This window comes from Somniosus microcephalus, unplaced genomic scaffold (genome assembly GCF_052327205.1).
Source record: "Somniosus microcephalus isolate GS21.2 unplaced genomic scaffold, FLI_Smic_1.0 unresolved_chr1, whole genome shotgun sequence".
Taxonomy (NCBI): Eukaryota; Metazoa; Chordata; class Chondrichthyes; order Squaliformes; family Somniosidae; genus Somniosus; species Somniosus microcephalus.
In genome coordinates, this window is record NW_028225179.1 from 94,101,484 (window position 1) to 94,110,784 (window position 9,301).

The window sequence follows — 9,301 nt, forward strand, 5'->3', positions numbered from 1 at the left end:
AGAGGGAATTGGGAAGAGAGAGAGAGGGAATCGGAGGGGTGCGAGGGTTTTGGAGGGGGAGAGAAGGAGGAAATCGAATGGGAAGGGACAGGGAATCAGAGGGAGGAGAGAGAGAATCAGAGTGGAGTACGAGAGGGATTTGGTTTATTGAGATGGAGGGAACCAGAGGGGCGAGAGAGGTAATCACTGTGGAGAGAGAACGAATCGGAGGGAGATAGAAAGAAGGAATTGGAGGAGGAGAGACCGAGAATCAGAAGGGAAGTGAGAGGGAATTGATGGAAACATAGAGATTCAGAGGGGAAAGAGAGAGTGATACAGAGTGAGATAGCTAGAGATAGAATTGGAGTGGTAGAGTGGGAGGGAAATGGATGGGGTACAGTGGGAGGGAATCGGAGGGGGTAAAGTGGGAGGGAATCAGAAGGGGTAGAGTGGGAATGAATCAGAGGAGGAGAGTGAGAGAATCAGAGGGGTGCGAGTGTATTGGAGGGAGAGAGAGGGAGGAAATCAAAAGGAAGGGAGAGGGAATCGGATGGAGGAGAGAGAGAATCAGAGTGGAGTGCGAGAGAGTTTTGGAGGGGTGAGAGGGAGGGAACCGGAAGGGCAAGAGAGGTAATCACAGTGGAGAGAGAGGGAATTTGGAGGGGAAAGAGAGAGAGAATCGGGAAGGGAGCGAGAGGGAATCGGAGGGGGGGAGAGAGGCAATTGGACGGGGAAGAGAGGGAGGAAATCAAAGGGACAGAGAGAGGTTATCGGAGGGGGCGAGGGAATAGGAGGGGGCGTGAGGGAATCGGGTGGAAAGAGAGAGGGAATCGGAGGTGGTAGAGTGAGAGGGAATCGGAGGGGTAGAGAGAGGAATTGGATGCGGACAATTGGAGCAAATAGGAGGGGGAGAGAGAGAGGGTGTCAGAGGGAGATAGAAAGAGGGAATTGGAGGGGGAGAGATAGAGAATCAGAATGGCAGGGAGAGGCAATCGATGGAAGCATTAATATTCGGAGGGGAAGAGAGAGACTCGGAGGGAGAGAGCTAGAGATGGAATTGGAGGGGTAGAGAGGGAAGGGGATTGGAGTTGACTGGGAGGGAATCGGAGGGGGAGAGTGAAAGAATCGGAGGTTGAAATGAAAGGGGGAATCGGAGGGGGAAAGACAGGATTGGAGGGCTTGAGAGTGGGAATCGGAGAGGGGAGTTAGAGTGAATTGGGGGGGACTGAGAGCAAATCGGAAGGGGAGAGAGGGAGGCAAACTGAGGCAGGAGAGAGAGAGCGAATCAGAGAGGAGAGCGAGGAGGGGAGAGGGAGGATCGGAGGGGAGAAGAGGTCAGGAACTCGGAGTGCTGAGGTAAAGTACACAGAGAGCAAAAGGGGGATAGGGAATAATGTTATCCAGATCTAAAGGGGGTGGGGGAATGAGAGCGAGACCATAGTTGATAAATGGATCACATTCTTCCAGACGCACCCCCTTTACACCCGCACCATGTTCTGCCTCTCCTCCCCCTAGACCTGGTTGATTTCTCAGAAAGCTCGGTGCGTTTGCGGCAAGTGACATAATTGGGCAGGATGAAATCCGGAAGTCATGTCACTGTCACTATTCACTTCGTACCCAATAAACCTGCTAATAATCCGTGACCCACACACAATGCCCCATCTATGGAGCGGGCGCAGGGTGTAGCAGGTCAGGAATTTGGCCGTTGGTGGATGGAAATTGTTTGGGGGTTGGGAGGAGGTTTTTACCCACAAGGGTGAACCCTGTTTGTTCCAAGTGAGCTCTCTTCTGTCTGGAGTCCGAAGTGAGAATGGCTCGAATTATTCTTTCCAGAGCAACTGGTGGATGTGCTTTGTCCTCCAAGAGGACCAATCACAAATCAAATCTTATCATCCAAGGATATAAATCAGAACGTTGGTGTTACAAATAGACACGACCTTATCTGGATGATATGTAAAACAGAGCCGTTCTCTGATTGTTTGGCGATATGTTACAGACACAAAAGCTGTAATCAAAAAGGACCGAGAGTTCTCCTAGTGAGCTGGCGAAAATTCATCAAATAATCAACACCAAGGTATTCCACAGCCGGAATTATTGCAGCGCATCGGGGAGATTGACAATCCCCTGTATCATGTGTTCCATTTGCTAGCTATCCAGCAGGGTAGGAAGTTGCAGGCAGTGCAGGAATCTGCCAGGAGTGTGACATATCTGACTAAACATTTTTTTAAACTGTACTGGTGAGGGTGCTGACTCCTCTAAACAATGCAGTAGTGGCACCATGTGGCAAAGAATTGCTCGGCCGGGGGTGGGGGCTGGGGTGTCGGCGGGGGCACAGCGAAGTGCAGGAATGCTGTGGTTACAGGGAATTCAATAGTCAGTGGGGCAGACAGGCGATTCTGTAATCGCCAACGTGAGTCCCGCATTGTGTGCTGCCTCCCTGGTGCCAGGCAAAGGACGTGACTGAGAGGATACAGGAAATTTTGAGGAAGAGTGGGGAACAGCTAAATGTTGTGGGATCCAATCACATAGAAAAGGAATGGGTTGATGTGCTACAGACAGCGTTTCAGGAGCTAGGGAGGAAGCTATAAAGCTGGAACTCAAAGTTAGTAATAACTGAATTACTCCCAGTGGCACGCGCTGGTGAGTAAATGAATATTGGGATAAAAAATGTTAACACGTGTCTGGAGACATGGTACAGACGGAGGACTTCAGATATCTGGGGCATTGGGTTCTGTGGCAGGAGGGTCCTGTTAAATATGAACTGGATGACGAATGACATAGAGAGGAAGATGGAGCAGAAAAAGGGGTGTATGGTGGATTTCATGTTGAGAATACAAGTGAGAGCCTGGCTTAATATAGAAAGTTCAGAGGGGAAGTGAAAACGGTAATACGAGGGGCAAAGAGAGAGTATGAGAATAGATTGGCAGCTAAAACAAAGGGTAATAGAAAAGACTATTATAGGCATATAAATAGTAAAAGGGTAGTAAGAGGAGGGGTGGGCCGATTAGGGACTAAAAAGGAGAGCTATGCATGGAGGTAGAGGGCACGGCTGAGGTACCAAATGTGTACATTGCATCTGTCATTAACAAGGAAGAAGATGCTGCCAAAGTCATAGTGAAAGAGGAGTTGGTTGAGATAGTGGATGGGATAAAATGAGTAAGGAGGAGATACTAGAAAAGCTGGCTGAACGTAAAGCAGATAAGTCGCCAAGACCGGATGGGATGCATCCTAGGATGCTGAGGGAAGTTAAGGTGGAAATTGCGGAGCTACTGGCCATAATTATCTAATTCTCTTTAGATACGTGGGTTGTGCGAGATGACTGGAGAATTGCAAATGTTACACCCTTGTTCATTTGCAGGCCAGTCAGTTTAACCACAGTAATGGGGAAGCTTTTAGAAACGATAATCAGGGACAAAATTAACAACACTTGGACTAGTGTAGATTTATTAAGGAAAGCCAGCACGGATTTGTTAAATGCTAATAGTGTTTAACTAACCTGATGGAGTTTTTTGATGAGGTAACAGAGAGGGTTGATGAGGGCAATGCGGTTAATGTGAAATAGTGGGATAAAAAGGTTAACACATGGCTGGAGACATGGTACCGAAGGAGGATTTCAGATTCCTGGGATATTGGGACCAGTTCTGTCGTTTCATAAAGTGCCACATAATAGGCTTGCAAGCAAAGTTGAAGCCAATGTAATAAAAGGGACAGTGGCAGCATGAATACCAAATTTGTTAAGTGACAGGAAACAGAGAGTAGTGGTGAACGGTTGATTTTCAGAATGGAGGAAGCTCTACAGTGTTGTTTGCCAGGGTTCGTTACTAGGACCACTGCTTTTCTTGATATATGTTAATGACGTAGACGTGGATGTACAGGGCACAATTTCAGAATTTGCGGATGCACAAAACGTGGAAGAATAGAGAACATTCAGGAGGATTGTGATAGACTTCAAGATGACATAGACAGGCTGGTGGAATGAGCGTACTTATGGCAGACGGAATTTAATGCAGAAAAGTATGAATTGATACATTTTGATCGGAAGAACGATGAGAGGCAATATCAGCAAAAGGGCACAATTCTAAAGTGGGTGCATGAACAGAGGACTCTGGGAGTATTTGAGCACAAAGCGTTGAAGGTGGATGGGCAGGTTGAGAAAGTCATTAATAAAGCATACGGGATCCTGAGCTTCACAAACAGAGGCATAGAGCACAAAAGAAAGGAAGTTATGATGAACCTTTACAAAACACTGGAAAGGCCTTAACTGGAGCATTGCATCCAATTCTGGGCACCGCACTTTAGGAACTATGTGAATGCCTTAGAGAGGGAGCAGAAAAGATTTACAAGAATGGTTCCAGGGATGAGGGTCTTCAGTTTGGTGGATAAACTGGAGAACCTGGGGTTGTTCTCCAGAGAGCATAGAAGATTGAGAGGAGATTTGATAGACGTGTCCAAATCATGAGGGTTCTGGACATAGTAGATAGAGAGAGACTTTTCCCATTGGCGGAAGGGTCGAGAATCGGTGGACACAGATTTAAGGTGATTGGCAGAAGAACCAAAGGCGACATGAGGAAAAGGTTTGTTATGAGGGGATAGGACCTGGAATGAACTGTCTGAAAGGGTGGTGGATGCAGATTCAATTGTGGCTTTCAAAAGTGAATTGGACAAGTACCTGAAGGAAAAATAATGCAGGGCTATGAAGAAACTGCGGGGATTAGCTGAAGTGCTCTTGCAGAGAGTCTGCACGGGCTCGACGGGCTGAATGGCCTGCTTCTCTGCTGTAACCATTCTGTGCTTCTATGATTGGAACTGACTGCACCTCAACGGAGCTGGTACAAATCTCCTCACTGGGCGTTTAACCACTGCTGTGGGGAAGGATGTAAACTAATTTGGCAAGTGGATGGGTATGAAGATGAAACATTTGACAGGAAAATCAAGGCCACGGAGAACTGGGAAACACGAAATTACTAGACTATAGAATAGTACAGAAATATGAAGAATCATGTAGAATAAACAGGCAAGGCAGTCTAAGATGTGATTGCAGTGCAGGTGCATAAATGACCGTAGCATGGTTATTAATGTTGGTGGGCTGCATGCGCTTGTCGCCATATGGGAATATGCTGTCGTGGCAATAACAGAAACCTGGCTCAATGAAGGGAAAGAATGAGAGATCAATATTCTTGGCTATAAAGAATTCAGAAAAGATCGTGAAAATTGAAAGGTGAAAAGGAGAGGATTGTCAGTATTGATCAAATAAACTATTGTAGCATTTGGATGGGATGATATAGTTGAGGTTCAATGTCAAAAACTTTTGGTTTAAACTGGGGTTCTTCTTAGAGCAAAGTAGATTGAGAGGATATTTGATAGAGATCATGAACGGTTTTGGTAGAGTAAGTAAAGCGAATCTGTTTGCAGTGACAGTAGGGTCGTTAAGCAGAAGACACAGATTTAAGATGATAGGCAAAATAACTAGAGATGACACGAGGAAAAGTTACTTTTAAGCAGCAAGTTGTTGTGATCTGGAATGCATTGCTTGAAAGGGGGTTGGAAACAGAATCAGTATTAACTTTCGAAAGGAAATTGGATAAATACTTGAAGGTGCAATAAAATACAGGGCTAAGGGGACAGATCAGGGGAAAGGGAGTAAAGGGATCGCATTGTCAAAGAGCCAGCACAGGCGCGATGGGCCAAATGGCCTCCTTCTGAGCTGTATCATTCTATCATCATATAAACAGATTCATAAATACGTCATTGCTACCTGTAGGATGTGACTCTGTGTGAATTTGTTGCCATGTTACTGTGCAAAATAGCCCTTCAAAAGTAATTTCATCAAAGTCCTTTAAACGGTTACTCACATACAAGATAAGATGTCCTATAAATGCAAGCCTGTTTGTTTAATGATACAAAAATAAAAAGAATGCAACATTTTGAAACTGGGTGTTCACATCTCTATCATAGACATGCGGTTGGCTTTTGCTCCAGTTCCGTAGATGGGATATTGCATCAGGGGCATTCTGCAGAACCACGGAAATGTCTTTGGATGTTCACTGATATACATAATGCGCAGTGTATTGCACAATGTTTCGTCAAGTTTCCTTTCTCTTTGAAGTCTAACGATCTGCAAAGCTCAGTTGCAGCGGAATGACTTCCAATGATCCCTTCAAATTTTGATAGCATGGATTATTGTGTCCAATTCTGAGAAAAGGAGGTGCATGCCTTGCAGTTGGCACAGAGGAGACTTACTAATATAATACAACGGATGAGGGACTTCAGTTATGTGGAGACTAGAGATTGGGATTGTTCTCCTTAGAGCAGGGAAGGTTAAAGTGAAATTTCATGGAGGTGTTCAAAATTACGAAGGGTTTTGATAGTGTAGACTGCCCTTGTGCACTATCACATTCCCACCCCACACTTCCCATTCTATCACGTCCACTTCAATAACTCCTTCAACTATTTCCCTTCCTCGGCCCCCTGAGTGTAATCCTCGTTTCATCTCTAATAACCTCCAAACACTCATTATATAAACTCCTGCACTCTTAAAACTATATATTCCCAAATCAGTGTCCTACCAAACCAGGGTTTCCAACGCTCACCTGCACTGACTCTCTGAATCAAGTATAGACTTATTTCAATTGCTCTATCTTTTTCCCAAAAAACTTACTGTTGTCAAATATGTATTTACTTCCCTTTTAAATGCCATTCTAATTATTTCTGAGTGCATTCTCAATCTTTTAAACTATACCCATAGACAGGTATGCAGAATCTTTCCTTTCGTCCATTTGCTGATGATCTAAATTGATGCCCCCCAGTTACCAACACACCCCCAATGTTAATTCTTCCATCATTTATTTCATCAAAACCTCCATAATCTTGAACACATTAATCAGATATGTGCTTAATCTTCTCTATTATAACGAATAGCTCCCACGTTGGTCAAGTGCTCGTAACTGAAACTTACAATGCCTGTTATCATCAAGTTTCCAAAACCTGTGTGCACAAAGCAGATAGATAGACAGATAAATAGAAAGATAGATAGATAGATAGATAGATAGAAAGTTAGATAGATAGCTAGATAGATAGATAAATAGATAGATAGATAGATAGATAGATAGATAGATAGATAGAAGGAGAAACAGATAGAAAGAAATATAGATAAATATGCTAAAATATCACGCCAATATAAATATAATTAGACAAAATGCAATGATATCTATTGGATAACCGAAGGCTGAGCAAGGTAGAATCGTGATAAGTCAGTTCAATTATTTTACTAATTTAATAATTAGATCAAATGGACACTTAATCACATTGATCAGCTGCCCTCTGAATTTATTCTGCGCTACTGCATAAATAAACGTATTTGTGCAGGAAGTCAAACTCTGAAGCATAAACCCAGTTTCATCCATGATGGTGAGAGGGTTATCGGAATCTGTGAACATCATTTGAAAGTCTGTAATTTGGAAGCAGATATCATATGTAAAAGTTACCAACCATAACAGGAGAAAACTGCCCGAGATGGCAAGCAGTAAAATTGTAGATTTTCTCCGACTCTCCACCTCTGGATCTTTGTGATTCTACTATTGTTACTGCCCCTGAGTCCCCTCCTGACTCTACTGGTCACCAGAATGTGCCTGATGGTCAATGTATTAAAAAACAAAATCAAAACAAATGGAGCGAATGGAGTTAAAACAATGTCAAACCAGGAGAATGCCGTCCACACGGGTGAGGTATAGACGCTTGATTTTACTATACAGAACCACGGTTCATTGTCAATTATTTCCTGATGTTCAATTGTAAAGTACACTGGAATATTTTCTACAAAGATTAGCCCACACACTGTTGCTATAACGATGGCCACTGTTTTTTCGGTGCAATATTTGATTCTCAGCTTCTGGCAACAAATGGCCACAAATCGATCAAAGGTGAAAGAGACTGTTAACCAGACCGAACAATCCATGGTAAAAGTATCCAGGGCGAGGCTGAGACTGCAGACAGGAGTGTAGTTCAGGAATGAATTTGTGAAATGAATATGATTAATCTCATACAGTATCACATTAATAATGATGAACAGTAGATCCACCGCTGCCATGGCAACCAGGTAACAAGTAATGCATTTGGAGAGGCCGCACTTTCCTTGGGAGAGAATCACAATTGTCATTAAATTCGCTGCAAGAAATATGGGAGGGAGTGAAAATGAGCGATTCTCACAACAAATGGATTATCATTGTTTAAAATGAATAAATATATCGCGGATTGTTCTTGCTTTCACTCACGTTGTTCTGTCTGTATGTTAATTAAATGAATAATTGCTGAGTAAAACAATTCTTTATCCAGACACAATAATCTATTCCCTCCAAGACACAAAACGTGCTGTTATGGATCAGAGTGATTTTCCGCAATTTATTCATTCTATATCTGTTTTCATAGCTCACTTCTCACCATATTGTATGAAATCCAGACATTGTAGAGCAACATCCATACATCCCCGTGGGCCTGCTCTGTGCTACACACACACCATTTAAACGGTCTGAATCGCAAATCGTGGCGATTCCAGAGCTGGAAAGCAACAATACAGTTTAGATGGGCTGCTCCTGCCCAGTGCTGGGACACAGGAGGCATTATTTTGCCTTAATATTATGACTGAGAATGAAATTGGTACAATTGTGGATTTTAGAACATCAGAAAAGTCCTGTTACATCTCTGATAGTAATTTAAACAACATGCTGGAAAACGGGATCAAGTTGCTCAATTAACTGATATCAGAAAATAATGACTGAACATCAAACACATCAAAACAAACAAACGGCAGAATTAGTCAGGCAGCAAGAACAGTAATATAGTTAACACTGAGAAAGCTCAATAATAACTGTTCATAGTGACTTACCAGGGACACCAACCACTGATAGAATGGGATAGTAAATTGCTGATATCTCAACAATTATTGGTCGCTCCATTTACACTGTGAAGTAATGTTTGCCGTCGGTGTGATGACACCTGGATCAAACATCTTCAGATCTAACTTTCCTTTATATCAGAGAGAAATCTCGAGTGTACAGAATAATTGACATTAGTTACAGTCATTGAACAAACAGATTAGGCAACTGCTTCACTGTAATACGGATCTGAGAATAGATTATTTTAGTAACATTCCCTGGTGAAATTCAGAAAATTAATAGACCAAAACAAACTTTTTTAAAATTCAAGATATTACTAAATCTCCACTTCTGCAGCACTGGTGCATTACATTCAAATACAAGGAGATTACTTCATAATATCTGTCACATTGTCAAAGAATCTTTCGATGTATTTAGTGAAATAAATGAAT

At 42.9% G+C, this 9,301-nt stretch overlaps 1 pseudogene; it reads right to left on the reverse strand.

Annotated features, from left to right (window-relative positions):
• Positions 1-7,238: 7,238 nt before the first annotated feature.
• On the reverse strand, positions 7,239-8,930 carry LOC147095611 (uncharacterized; annotated as a pseudogene).
• Positions 8,931-9,301: the final 371 nt, after the last annotated feature.